Raw genomic sequence first — 13,908 nt, forward strand, 5'->3', positions numbered from 1 at the left:
GGAGGCGCTTCCGCATCCCTTTGTCTTTGGAACGGGCATCGGCCAAAGGGACCATTGCTTGATGGTGGTGGGTCGCGTGCGACTCGGGTGGCAACGATGGTCGTTGCAAGAGGAGCAAGGTCCCGACATGCCTTCCTCATCGACAGTCTAGCATGTAATCGGAGTTGTAGCGTCGTGTGGTGATGTGGCAGTAACAATGTCGTGTGATGGCAGGTCGGGCTATGTTGGTGCAAGGTGTGCGTGTTTCTCATGTGATGCTTGTTTCAAAGTTGGAGCTATATATCTAGTTCTCTATGCATTGGGTCGACTATTTGGCATAAGCCGACAAGGTTCACATGTGTTGTTCGTTCGAAGAGCTCTTGGCAAGGCCAAAGTCGCTTGCTTGGAGAGAAGTTAACTCTTATTCCGGCATGAATCCCGCCGAAGCATCTAATTTTTGGTCATTTCCAAATCCTGTCTTTCTCACAAGATAGAAAGCTGTTTTAGCTAGGAATGAAGTTAGCTTGACCTTTTTCATTGAGAAATGATACCTTAAGTATCAAATAAGTTAGTTGTTTTGTTTTTTCAATGAAATACGTTTCACCACGAAAAGAAGAGTGCAAATAATAAGATAAAGAGCACAAGAACAGGAGAGTTTATGTCATGATACCAAAAAGAAATAGCAAGAATCTGAAAGAAAAGGTGATCTCCCAGAAGCGGCCCAATAGACATGTCAAGTGCATTTGTTGTCTTTATTTCTCTCTCAATCTGGTATCTCTACCTCTACTCTTAAAAAAAGTAGCGTTCCTTTTTCTACTGGCAGAACACTTCGACAACCGCTTTTCCATCCTCCCACGACGTCTCTTCACCGTTTTTTTGGTCCGGTCAATTTTTTAGTCCCGTCACATTTTTTTCCCGCGTCTGCGCAGAACGCTAATCAATCACCTACAAACACCACGGTAATTTTTGACTAGGTTTTGAAAAAAAACATAACTCTGATAACATTTGCATAAATAATATAGTAATATTTGACTACACACTTGATAAATTACTTACAAACACTGCGGTAACTTGAATCTGGGGAACTTTCTTGTTGAAAAACATACCCTTGGTAACTTCTGCGTAAATAGCATGGTATTTTGCGCAGCACAGACTTGATTATAGGTGGCCAACAGGTCGGCCCGGGCACTGCACAGTCTGGCACATGCCTAAATAGGCCTAGCCCGACACGACCCGCAAAGTTCGGTTTTCTAAGCGGGTCGTGCAGCGTCGGCACATGAGCCTCACCTCGCGGCCCAGGCGCGACACCGATTGTAGACGGTGATATTTTGCAGACCTAATAATTTACTTAGAGATATCATGGTAATTTTTACCCAGGCAAAAAAAATGGTTGAAATATACCCCGATAACTTTAGTGTAAACGCCATGATAAGTTACGTACTATAGGCGTAATACTTTACATAGTCCAGGTGTGGTAAGTTTGGTCTGGAAAACAAATTGTCGAAACATACCAATATGGGATCTAGTTTCGAAGATCTCGTCGTGGTGATTTTTTCATGTGAAAACAAAATTTGAATCGGAACGACGGTTTGAGCTACAAACATTTTAAAATTTGAATTTCAATACAATATAATCTGTGATGACATCAGCACTTTCGTTTCACATTCATGCATGCATGCATGCTCAAAGCAACTACGCACGGGTTCTGCTCAACGTTTTGCTCAAGGAAGTGCAGCCCTGGTCGTTCAGGTCTCTTGCTATATACCAAACAATCGACAATTAGCACTGTCCAATAAGAAATGCATTGTGATAAGACGGCATCCTTTTAACGCCAGGAGCTTAATCTATTACCTAATAATAAAAGAAAAAAGTTTTCATAATTCTTCATATATTATCCTTTTATATTCGTTGATTTTATGTTAACTATAAAGATTGACGGTTTAGATTTAAAAGTAGATCAACAGAACGTTACGTAAAATATAAAGCATATACACACCTATAATTGGCACGTCTATGTTGGAGTTGTGTCGAATATAGTGTATAAGGTAGGTTACAGTTGGACTTGTAGTTGTATTGTGTTTATATAGGATATCGAGTCGTGTCCTAGCAGGATGTATCCTAGGCCTCTCATATATAGCAGAGATAAACACACGATGTAACCTATGGCAACATAATACACTGGTAGAAAATAGGCCTTTAGTCCCGGTTCGCAAAGGCCATTAATCCCGGTTGTGCAACCGGGACTAAATATGCGCGACTAAAGCCCCCCCCTTTAGTCGCGCCTCTTACGAACCGCGACTAAAGGCTCGTCCACGTGGGCGCCAGGAGTCCGTCGAGGCGGAGGACCTTTAGTCCCGGTTCTCGTGGCTAACCGGGACTAAAGGCCTCCTCCGCAGGTTTAGTTTCCTTTTCTGTATTTAATTATTTAGTGCAAACATTTTTAGTTTCCAGCACGGGCACGCACGGCGGCGCCGTTTCCGCACGGGCACGCACGGCGGCGCCGTTTCCGCACGCGCGCGAGGCTGGCAAGGCGCGCATCCAGTACGCGGCGACGAGGAGGACGGCAGGCGGCGGCGGGCGAGAAGACGACGGCGGCGGTCCCCTCTTCTTCTAGGCACGCGAGGAGGACGGCAGGCGGCGGCGGGCACCTACCGGAGACGAGGGCGGCGCGGAGAAGACGAGGGCGGCGGCGCGGAGAAGACGAGGTCCTGGATGCGTTTGGTCCTTAGCGCGGAGAAGACGAGGGCCGCGGAGAATATATAGGGCAAGCCTTTAGTCGCGGTTGGGGACACCAACCGCGACTAAAGGTATCTTTAGTCGCGGTTGGTGTCCCCAACCGGGACTAAAGGGGTACCTTTAGTCGCGGTTGGTGTCACGAACCGCGACTAAAGGTTTTTTCGCGCCGTTTTCGTTCCCGCGCGGAAAGAGCCTTTAGTCGCGGTTCGTGTCACGAACCGCGACTAAAGGTCCTTTTTCAAATACTTTTCATTTTAAAATCTTAAAAATACAAATAATATATCAAAAAATTCAAAAAAATAAAACTAATTCATTTTAAAATCTTAAAAATAGAAATAATATATCAAAAAATTCAAAAAATAAAACTAATTCATTTGAAAATCTTAAAAATAGATATAATATATCAAAAAATTCAAAAAAATAAAACTAATTCATTTTAAAATCTTAAAAATAGAAATAATATATCAAAAAATTCAAAAAAAAATAAACTAATTCATTTGAAAATCTTAAAAATACAAATAATATATCAAAAAATTCAGAAAAATAAAACTAATTCATTTGAAAATCTTAAAAATATAAATAATATATCAAAAAAATTCAAAAAATAAAACTAATTCATTTGAAAATCTTAAAGTGGCTAAGTGAAGTGAGCTGAGTCCTATATAGGGATGGGCCTTTAGTCCCGGTTGGCCTGGCCAACCGGGACTAAAGGCCTTCGGGCCAGCCTGAGGACCTTTAGTCCCGGTTGGCCAGGCCAACCGGGACTAAAGCCCCTCCCGTCCGCCAGCTGTCGACCGAGCGCGCTGGGCCCAGATAGTTGGTCGCGGGTCTCCTCCCGAACCGCGACTAAAGACCCCTTTGGTCGCGGTTCGATTATTTTGGGGACTAATGGGGGCGTATGGAAGCCTCTTTTTCTACTAGTGATAGCACAGGCACGCGGGGGAGCCGGCGGCGTGTGCCGGCGCCCGAGCGGCCGGGGTGCGGTATTGTAGCGGTGTCATGGGGAGGAGCGCCGGTAGTCATGCCCCGGGAATGTAGCCATATTGGTGAACCTCGTTAACAAATCTCGGTGTCGTGCTCGTGTGATTGCTTGGTACTCGGATGATCGACGATATACCTCGAATTTAATTCTAACAAATGGTATCATGAGCTAGGTTGTCCAGAGGCCATGGATTGTTGATAAGCAGAAGCCGAGAGAAATCGCGGAAGAGATTGGTTTGATCTGTGTATGTCAAGCGATCGGGGCCAACAAAGCTCGGAAAAATCGAAGTTGACAGGAGGCATCGGATTGATGGAAACTCGGAAGCGTGTCGGCGAGATGGAAGCAATCAAGAGCAGCGTCAGATCCCGCTGATCCAGGCGGCGGCAGCTAGGGCACATAGCAGGACGCGTGTGTCGCGAGCAATGGGTGCGTGCAACAGGCGCCTGGCCGAGCAAAGGCACAGGCGGGACCTCGAGGCCCAAAAGCTGGGTTGGTGCATCTTGGGGGCCAGGCACGCTACAGGCACATGCAGGCTCGAGCAGGGGAGGTCGGAGGCGTGGATGAGGCACTGGTGTACGGAGGTGCTGCATCCGTTGGTGAGATTTGTTTGTTAAAAAAACTGCACATGGTATGTACGTGGCTTGAGGTTAGCAACATGGTGAAAAGAGAAAAGGCATTGGGAGTTGCTGGACACAAGTTTGGTGCATCCACGAATGCTACCCGGAAGAGGCAATTTTTCTTTTGGATTTGTTGCTAAGTGCACACGTGGTTTTACCGTGAGGTTCATGGATCATGCATACATAGGGCGTTAAAGCAAGGCACGGAGATGTGCGGGCGGACATGACGCAGGGTGCAGCATGGTTGCAGTCAGATATGTTCGGCTGGGTCGGATTAGATAGTCTGACAAATCGACATGAGTCGGTTGGAACAGAAGACGGTGGTGGGATCGGCGATGACGATATAGGAGCGTGATGCTGATGGTGACCGACTTCTGGGACGTGAAAACACGTGGTGCACATGCCCGGGGCTTGTGCGGCTTCGACAAGACTATGGCGCGGGGTTGATTCAAGGTGATGTATACACGGAGCTTGAAGTTGACGGGGCGCGTTGGTGGACTGATCATCTACCATGGAGTCATGTTGAAGGTGGAGCTGGAGTCTGGAGGACTTCACTTGGTGCTGATTGAGAAGCTACGACGTAAGAGCTCGGAGAGTCGAAGCCTATTCAGCAAAGGGGAAAAAGCGAGTGACACGTAATTCGGACTGGAGCCCACTGGTTTGATGAAAGCGTGAAACTCGTCATCAGTCGGTTATGATCGGTGGTACTCTGCAGTGGGGGTTGAGTGGTGTGGGTTCGCGACCCTTGAGACTCGACCGGGACAGTAGAGGCTCGACGCGGTAATAGCGGCGAGGCATGCGGTATGCACGGGACATGGAGACGGACCAGGGCTCTGGTGGTCATACATGTGGTGAGGCAACTGCGAATTTGACTCGGGATGACTACAAGCAATGGTCAAATTCATTCAACTTTCAGACAGGCAGTCAATAAAGGAGCGGTGATGTTGAGTTCAGGTAACTCTTATGTGTGACGTCCAATATGTGAGTTGTTCATTTTCACGCAGGTCAGTGATCGGTGTGTGATGGCGTTGGACTGATACTCTGGAAGTTGGGAGCACAAACTCGAGTAACAAGGAACTTAATTTTGTCGAGTGACTGTGATAAAAAAAGAAGGGACTACAAGTTGCAGGTGGAGTCACATGGAGTCTTTGGAGTAGCAGCGATACTCATGGGATAAGCTCAAGTCGAATGTACATGGAAGTTTGACGCATGGACAAATCCAGGGTGGTGGAGAATATTCGCCAAGGTGGAGTTTGTTGGAGTTGTGTCGAATATAGTGTACAAGGTAGGTTACAGTTGGACTTGTAATTGTATTGTGTTTATATAGGATATGAAGTCGTGTCCTAGTAGGACACTTGTATCCTAGGCCTCTCATATATAGCGGAGATAAACACACGATGTAACATATGCCAACATAATAGCACAGGCATGCGGGGGAGCCGACGACGTGTGCCGGCGCCCGGGCGGCCGGGGTGCGGTATTGTAGCGGTGTCATAAGGAGGAGCGCCCGTAGTCATGTCCCGGAGATGTAGCCATATCGATGAACTTCGTTAAAAAATCTCGGTGTCGTGCTCGTGTGATTGCTTGGTATTCGGATGATCGACAGTATACCTCGGATTTAATTCTAACAATCTATGGGAAATCCGTTCCTTTTTAAGAGTATATAAAGGGAGTCTGACTTGTAATATGAAAAGAATTGCGGTAAGCGTATACCTTGATGGTAGGGACGCGTGCATCTTAAATAGGCATCACAGAGTACAAAGGCGCAGGTTGTTACTAGACTTTTCCCTTACTCCAAGCTATACAAGATGAGGTTTATCTCTAGTTTTTACCTAATTCAAAACTGTCTTTTTATAATCAGAACTCAAAACTCGTGTAGCTAAGAAGGTTACTACAAAGGCAGGAAGAGTTGGCCATCCTCTTTTGATGTCTTCTTGCTCTTCTTTTTCTTGAATGACTCGGACATAAGACATTGGCATGTGTGATGGTACCGTTTGCAGGCTAACTGCGAAATACGCATGATGGATCCCAAACAAAATATGCATTTCCTACAGAGTACTAGGCAACCGGAACGCTTCTTGATATGATGGACCGGGCCAGTTGGCCATTCTATGTGCAAGACTGCAAGTACACTGGACTAGCATACTGGGCCTAGCCTTTATACATGTACCAACAAACTACGAAAATTGTTTCCCTAAAAAAACTACAGAAATTGTGATGAGAGAACCTCCTGGCAACGCAACTATGGCCGACTCGGATAATTCACACGAATCTCGGGGCTAGAACAATTGGCAATCCCAAGGTAACTATTCGCTCTTGTGTGTTTCCACACAGTGCACCCATGACCACTTGATTCGGTAACTACTGTCGGCCATGTATGGCCCATCTTACTTATCCATTTTCCCTACAATCATGGGCAAGAAGGTTCCAGTAACCACCGTCGGACACATATGGCCCATCTTACTTATTCATTTTCCCTACAATCATGTGCAAGAAGGTTCCGATAACTAATATCGGCTCCTCTCTCTTTTCCTTCATTTCCAGACTGAGAGAGAACAAAAGGAGATGAGAGCTGTGCTGCACAGCGGAGGCATGATCTGCGGCGAGGAGGTGCCCACCACCTCACCTAGTAGCATGACCATCCGCTGCCCCTTACCGATGAGGTGCTCATGCTACCCTCTCTATCTATCTATCTATCTACCTACCTCACCTCCCTCTATTTTATCATCAATGCATTGTAATTTTATTTTTCGTAAATTTTGTCTTATTTCATACATAAAAAAAGAACGTAAGAAAATATACAATCGCTGTAAAAAATATTTTATATTGCGTAAAATTACAAACGTAAAAATATAGTGTAAAATATACATAAAATGTATTTTTTTTGTTCTTATGACCTATATTTTTGTTCATAAAGTTACATTCATATTGATTCACTATGTAAAATTTGGCGTAAGGAAACAAAAATATAGGTCATAAGACCAAAAAAAAATTGCATTTTACGTATATTTTACACTATGTTTTTACATTTGTAATTTTACGTAACATAAAATATTTTTTACAGCCATTATATATTTTCTTACATTCTCTTTTTAGTATGAAATAAGATAAATTTTATGAAACGTAAAATTATGGTTAATTAATGTTAAAATAGAGGGCGGTGAAGAATAATTATTCCTCAGGTGACGAATAGTCAACCTCCCTTCCTCTCTCTCTCCGCGCGCGCGTGTGTGTGCGCGCGCGCGCGCGTGCCTGCGTGCGTCTCAAGCTTCTTGGTCTCCCCCATCATAGGAGTTACATCCTATCACAGACCAGATTTCACTCTCGGCTTTTCTGGATTTCTTTGGAACTTCATTCCATTGGTTTTCTTCTCTGGATTTGTCTTTTGCAAATTTTGGCAATCTTTTCCTTTGCCCGGATGTGTTGAAGTCAAACTAGGAAAATCTTCTCCAACCTAAAGCTCGGAATAGTTTGTAATCTAAACTAAGCCCAGCCTAATCCATACACGTATATGTTCAGCGAACAAACTAAATCAGACCAAATAGAAATTGCTATAATCCAAACCAATCCAAAATGTAGGTATTTTGAAGCCAAAACCATCCAAATGAGTAGCAGCCAGTGATACCTAACCATAGTGGCGAGCGGCGGCAAGCTCCAGCTAAGGGAGGGGAAGATGGCGATCCATTGGCCGGATGATGTCAAAGGGATGGGAAATCAGCGACAAAGCTCTGACGGAGGCAACGGCAGCTTGAACCGAAGATCCATAATCATAGCGGCGGGCTACGTCCGTCGCAGCGCTACTCACCCGAAATCACGCCCCCATCCCTCCCCAAGACGCCCCCCACCCCCAATGCGTGTTTTGGGCCAACCCAGGTGCAAGGCGACACTTTTTTCCGTCCCTTTTTTCTTTCTTTCTTTTTCTTGTTCTACCTTTTCATTTAAAAAAAAAATCAAAATACCTTTGCGAAACTTTGCAAAATCTTCATTAATATGGAAAAAAAGATCATGTTTTGTAACTTAAAAATGTTCAATATTACAAAAATAAGTTCAAGAATTCAAAAAATATTTGTGAAGTTCAGAAACCGGTCGTACATTCAAAGAAGTTTTCATGGGTTTGAAAAATGATTACAAATTCAACAAAAATGTTCATGAATATCAAAATATGTTGATGAGTTTGAAGATATACCTATTTTAAAAAATCGCAAGTTTGAAAAAATTGTTTGTGGATTACAAAAAAAATCGCAACTTTTGAAAAATATTCAAGATTTTTAGAAAGTTAATGAATTTAAAAATAGTTAATGATGTAAAAAGGAATTTACGAATTTTAAAAAAGATTGCAAATTTTAAAAAAATAGGAAAAAATACAAACAGAGAAGAAAAATAAAGATTTTAAAATTTTAAAAAAGAAAACAGAGAGAACAATGCAGAAAATACTAACGGTCAGGCCCATTTCGCGGACGGTGGTGCGCATTTGGTCGCTAACCCATGATCCGCATTTGAATTAGGTATCGCCGATCGAAACACGCTAGGGTTATGTCTTGCTCTTACCGATTCCTAATAGAAATCGCCTACGAGCAGACGACTATGGCCCCACTCATTAGTTGTTACATTCGATGCCTTCACTCACCCACGTCGGGTCGCCGCGTTCGATCAGTTCAGTCTTGTTATCTTTTATGTTGTTTTCTTTTCTTTTCTTCGTTTTTAGCTTGTTTTCTTTGGTTTTTTTTTTCTTTGTTATCCTTTCGATTTTCTTTGTTTTTTTCAGATTTTTCTTTAGGGTTTTTCATTATATTTCAGTTTTCCTTGTTTCTTTCTGGGACTTTTTGGTAACTTCACTTTCCTTTTTGTTCTTTTGCCAGGTTTTCTTCGCTTTTCTCAACACATGTCTACCATTTTATATATAATATATATTTTTTGTATACATGTAAAATATTTTTTATATACGTTTAACATTTTCATATACATGTTTACAATGTTTTACGAAAACTAGTTTTCAATATATTTTTAAAATTCGTGTTAAAATTTATAAGTACATACGAAAACATTGTTTGAATAATAAAAACCATTTTTTGTACTATGCAAATATTCTGTACGTATTACAAACAATTTTTTCAAACATCACGAACACTTTTCTGAAACTTGTGAAGACTTTTTTAGGGTAACGTACATTTCTTTGAATGTTTCAAGCATTTTTATTGAATTACACAACCATTTTCACATTTGTCTAAACATTTTTCAAAATTACATTTACATTTATTCTGAAATGTGCGATATTTTATAATTATCATAAACTTTTTTCCTATACATGACTAACAATTCTACTTTTTACATTCACATTTATTCAATTTTCGCACTCAATAGAAACAGTTTTCTATTCATCTTTCACCTTTATCAAATGCAAGATTATAATTTTACAAAATTTTACGCAAAGTATTTTTTTGATATATATAATACAAAAGTAATAAAAAACAAAAATATGAAGAAAAAAAGGCGCATGCCATTACCATGAGATCACCATGGTGCGGCAGCTAGTTTCAAGGTCGGACCATTTCCAGCGGGCGGCATATAGCCGTGTCCGCCAAAACAGGTGCGCCTATGTGGGAGCTCCAGGAGCAACTAGTTGGCGGGCGGTTCTTCGGGAGCCTCCCAACGATCACTTGTGGATGGGCTGAGAGCGCGCCACTTGGCATGTTCTCAGCCGCTGCCACGTGTCGCGCTCTGGGTGTTCCCTCCGGATTTTGTTTTTTATTTTATTTTTTTCGCACGCGTTTTCGGTTTTTAAACGGTTTTTTTTCGGTTTTTTTCATGGAAAAACACTTTTTTCTTCCTTGAGAGGCACAGTTTTGCTTTCGCGAGAGGCACGGCCATGACTCTCGGAAACAGAACAAACGTGTTTTCTATTTTTTTTCTTTCGCGAGATGCACGGTTTTGCTTCCGCGAGTGGCATGACGGTGCCTCTCGGAAACAAAAAAAACTCATTTTTTTGTTTGCTTTTTCATTCCGCGAGAGGCATGTCCGTGCCTCTCGGAAACGAAAAAAAAGCGTTTTCTTTTTTTTCCTTTCACGGGAGGCATGGTTGTGCTTCGCAGCCATGCCTCTCGAAAACGAAAAAAATGTGTTTTCTGTTTTTATTTCTTCCGCGAGAGGCACGGTTTCGCTTCCGCGAGAGGCATGACCATGTCTCTTTCGGAAAGGGGAAAAACGTGTTCCCGATTTGGTTTTTCGTCCGGTTTTTGCATCAAAACCTATCAACAAAGGATCTAGTTTTGAAGATCTTAACGCGAGGAATTCAATGATGAAAACGGTTCGAGATTTGGACGCAAGATTTAAGAGATAAAACATTTTGAATAAACGGATGTAAAAAAGAGAAAAACTCTCAGGCTGCGACAAGTGGCGCGCATGTAGTGCGCCACTTGTTACAACCTGAGGAGGTGCGAGTGATCTTTGAAAGTAGTACTCCTTAATTAGTGATTTCGGGGAGCTCCTATGTGTCGCTTATTGCGGCAGACTATCAGACAGACGCACAGGCGACCCCTACTGGGCCGGCCCACTAGCGAACGAGCGAATGTGCCAACGATCGACCACTGTAGCGACTATAAATTCGAAAAGATATTGAGCGTTACCTAGGATCGAACACGAGACGTCCAGCAGAGAAGCTTTTCATGCTAGCCCCCATAGATAATACAGTGTAAAAAATGTTTTTATATTATGGGACGAAGGGAGCAGTGATTATGTAGCAGCGCAAGCTTGTAAGATCCAATTCAAACACATATCCAACATTTCCTCTTTCTTTTTTTTCCTTACGTGTTTTTGAGTTTTTTGTTTGAAATTCCAAAAAAAATGTTCTCGAATCATAAATTTGTTCGTAAATTCAAAAATATGTTTGTGTTTTTACATTTTTTTGCAAAACTCAAAAAATGATCATGTTTACAAAACTTGTTCACATTTTACAAAAAATGTTCAAAAACTTCAGAAGTTCTTTGATTTTTTGGGAAAATGTTCAGGATTTCAAAAATTGTTCATGTTTATAAAAAACATTTTTTGTAAAATGAATGTTTAATGAGACGTAAAGAATTTTCACTGAAACATTTTCTCCAAACATAAATGTTTTTCAAAAATTACAAATATTTTTAAATATGTATACTTTTTTAAATGGAAATATTTTTTTGAAACACTTTAAAAAATTGTAAATGTGAAGAATTTTTTAGAACCGAAACATTTTGGGAAATTCCAGAAGAAATTTTAATACGATTTTTTCAAAAAATTGCAATTTTTCGAAGAACGGGAATTTTTTGAAAAACCTGATTTTTTCTCGAAAAACACAAAAATTAAACTCCTGAATGAATTTTAAAACAGAAACATTTTGGAAATTGCGAACAATTTTGACACACCAAACATTTTGCTGTAAACAAAAATAAAATCTAACAATGAAAAATGAAACGAAAGGGCAAAGAAAAAGAAAAAGAAAAATTGGAAAATAAAGACCAGGAAAAAGGAAAAATAAAAGGAATTAGACAAAGGAAATAAAAAACGGCTCAGAAACATTCTAGTAGGTTCCCAAAACTGAAAAAAAAACGAGCTAGGAACCTCTCAACTTGAGGCAACATGCGTCATATAGGTTTTTCCCACTTATGTATCGCTTACGGTGACACGTACGGCAGCCTCGCGTAAACCGTAAAGGCGAGCGCGGAATGGGCCCGCTCGGTCGTGCGCTAGGCCGGAAATTACGGCCGCGTATTTATTTTATGTTTTCACCTTTTTGATTTATTTTTTACTTTTTAAATATTTCCAAATATTCTAAATATATATATCACAAAAAACACTTTACACAAAATTTTTAAAAATGTTTATAAAGCATTTAAAAAATATTTAATGTGTATAAAAAATGTTTCTCATGTAAAAGAACAACAGGTAAAAATGTTTCTCGCGAAAGCACAACCATGCCTCTCGCGGAAGTAAAACCGTGCCTCTCGCGAAAGGAAAAAAATTCATTTTCGAGAGGCACGGCCGTGACTCTCGCGAAAGCACAACCGTGCCTCTCGAGGAAGCAAAACCGTGCCTCTCGCGGAAGGAAAAAAACAGAAAACGTATTTTTTTCGTTTCCGAGAGGCACGGCTGTGACTCTTGTGAAAGCACAACCGTGCCTCTCGCGGAAGAAGAAAACAGAAAACGCATTTTTCCATTTCCGAGAGACACGGCCGGGACTCTCGCGAAAACACAACCGTGCCTCTCGCGGAAGGAAAAAGACAGAAAACGCGTTTTTTTTCGTTTCCGAAAGGCACGGCCGTGACTCTCGCGAAAGCACAACTGTGCCTTTCGCGGAGCAAAACCGTGACTATCGTGAAAGAAGAAGAAAACAAAACGTGTTTTATTCGCGCAAAAAAATCAATTTTTTAACCCAAAAGGTAAAGAAGACTGGTAGAAAACTGAAACGTCGAAAAACCCGGAAAAAATTATTTAAAACGTGTGCGGAACAATACAAAAAATCTGGAGAGAGCACCCAAAGCGCGACACGTGGCGGGTGGCTGAGAGCACGTCAAAGTGGCGCTGAGCGTTGCAAGGCTCCCGAAGGAGTGCTCGTTAACTAGTTGCTCTCTTCACATCCTTACTGTTGGGGAACGTAGCAGAAATTCAAAATTTTCTACGCATCACCAAGATCAATCTATGGAGTTTACTAGCAACGAGAGGGAAGGAGTGCATCTACATACCCTTGTAGATCCCGAGCGGAAGCGTTCAAGAGAACGGGGTTGATGGAGTCGTACTCGTCGTGATCCAAATCACCGATGATCCTAGCGCCGAACGGACGGCACCTCCGCGTTCAACACACGTACGGAGTAGCGACGTCTCCTCCTTCTTGATCCAGCAAGGGGGGAGGAGAGGTTGATGGAGATCCAGCAGCGCGGCGGCGTGGTGGTGGAAGTAGCGGGATCCCGGCAGGGCTTCGCCAAGCGCAAGCGGGGAGGAAGAGGTGTCACGGGAGGGAGAGGGAGGCGCCAGGGCTTAGATATTGCTGCCCTCCCTCCCCCCACTATATATAGGGCCAAGGGAGAGGGGGGCGCAGCGTTGGCCCTTCCTCCAAGGAAGGGTGCGGCCAGGGAGGAGTCCATCCTCCCTAAGGCACCTCGGAGGTGCCTTCCCCCTTTAGGACTCTCCTTTATCTTATCTCTTGGCGCATGGGCCTCTTGGGGCTGGTGCCCTTGGCCCATATAGGCCAAGGCGCACACCCCTACAGCCCATGTGGCCCCCCGGGGCAGGTGGACCCCCTTGGTGGACCCTCGGACCCCTTTCGGCACTCCCGGTACAATACCGATAATGCGCGAAACTTTTCCGGCGACCAAAATAAGACTTCTCATATATAAATCTTTTCCTCCGGACCATTCCGGAACTCCTCGTGACGTCCGGGATCTCATCCGGGACTCCGAACAACTTTCGGGTTACCGCATACTAATATCTCTATAACCGTAGCGTCACCGAACCTTAAGTGTGTAGACCCTACGGGTTCGGGAGACACGCAGACATGACCGAGACGACTCTCCGGTCAATAACCAATAGCGGGATCTGGATACCCATGTTGGCTCCCACATGCTCCTTGAT

This window comes from Aegilops tauschii, chromosome 5 (assembly GCF_002575655.3).
Source record: "Aegilops tauschii subsp. strangulata cultivar AL8/78 chromosome 5, Aet v6.0, whole genome shotgun sequence".
NCBI lineage: Eukaryota > Viridiplantae > Streptophyta > Magnoliopsida > Poales > Poaceae > Aegilops > Aegilops tauschii.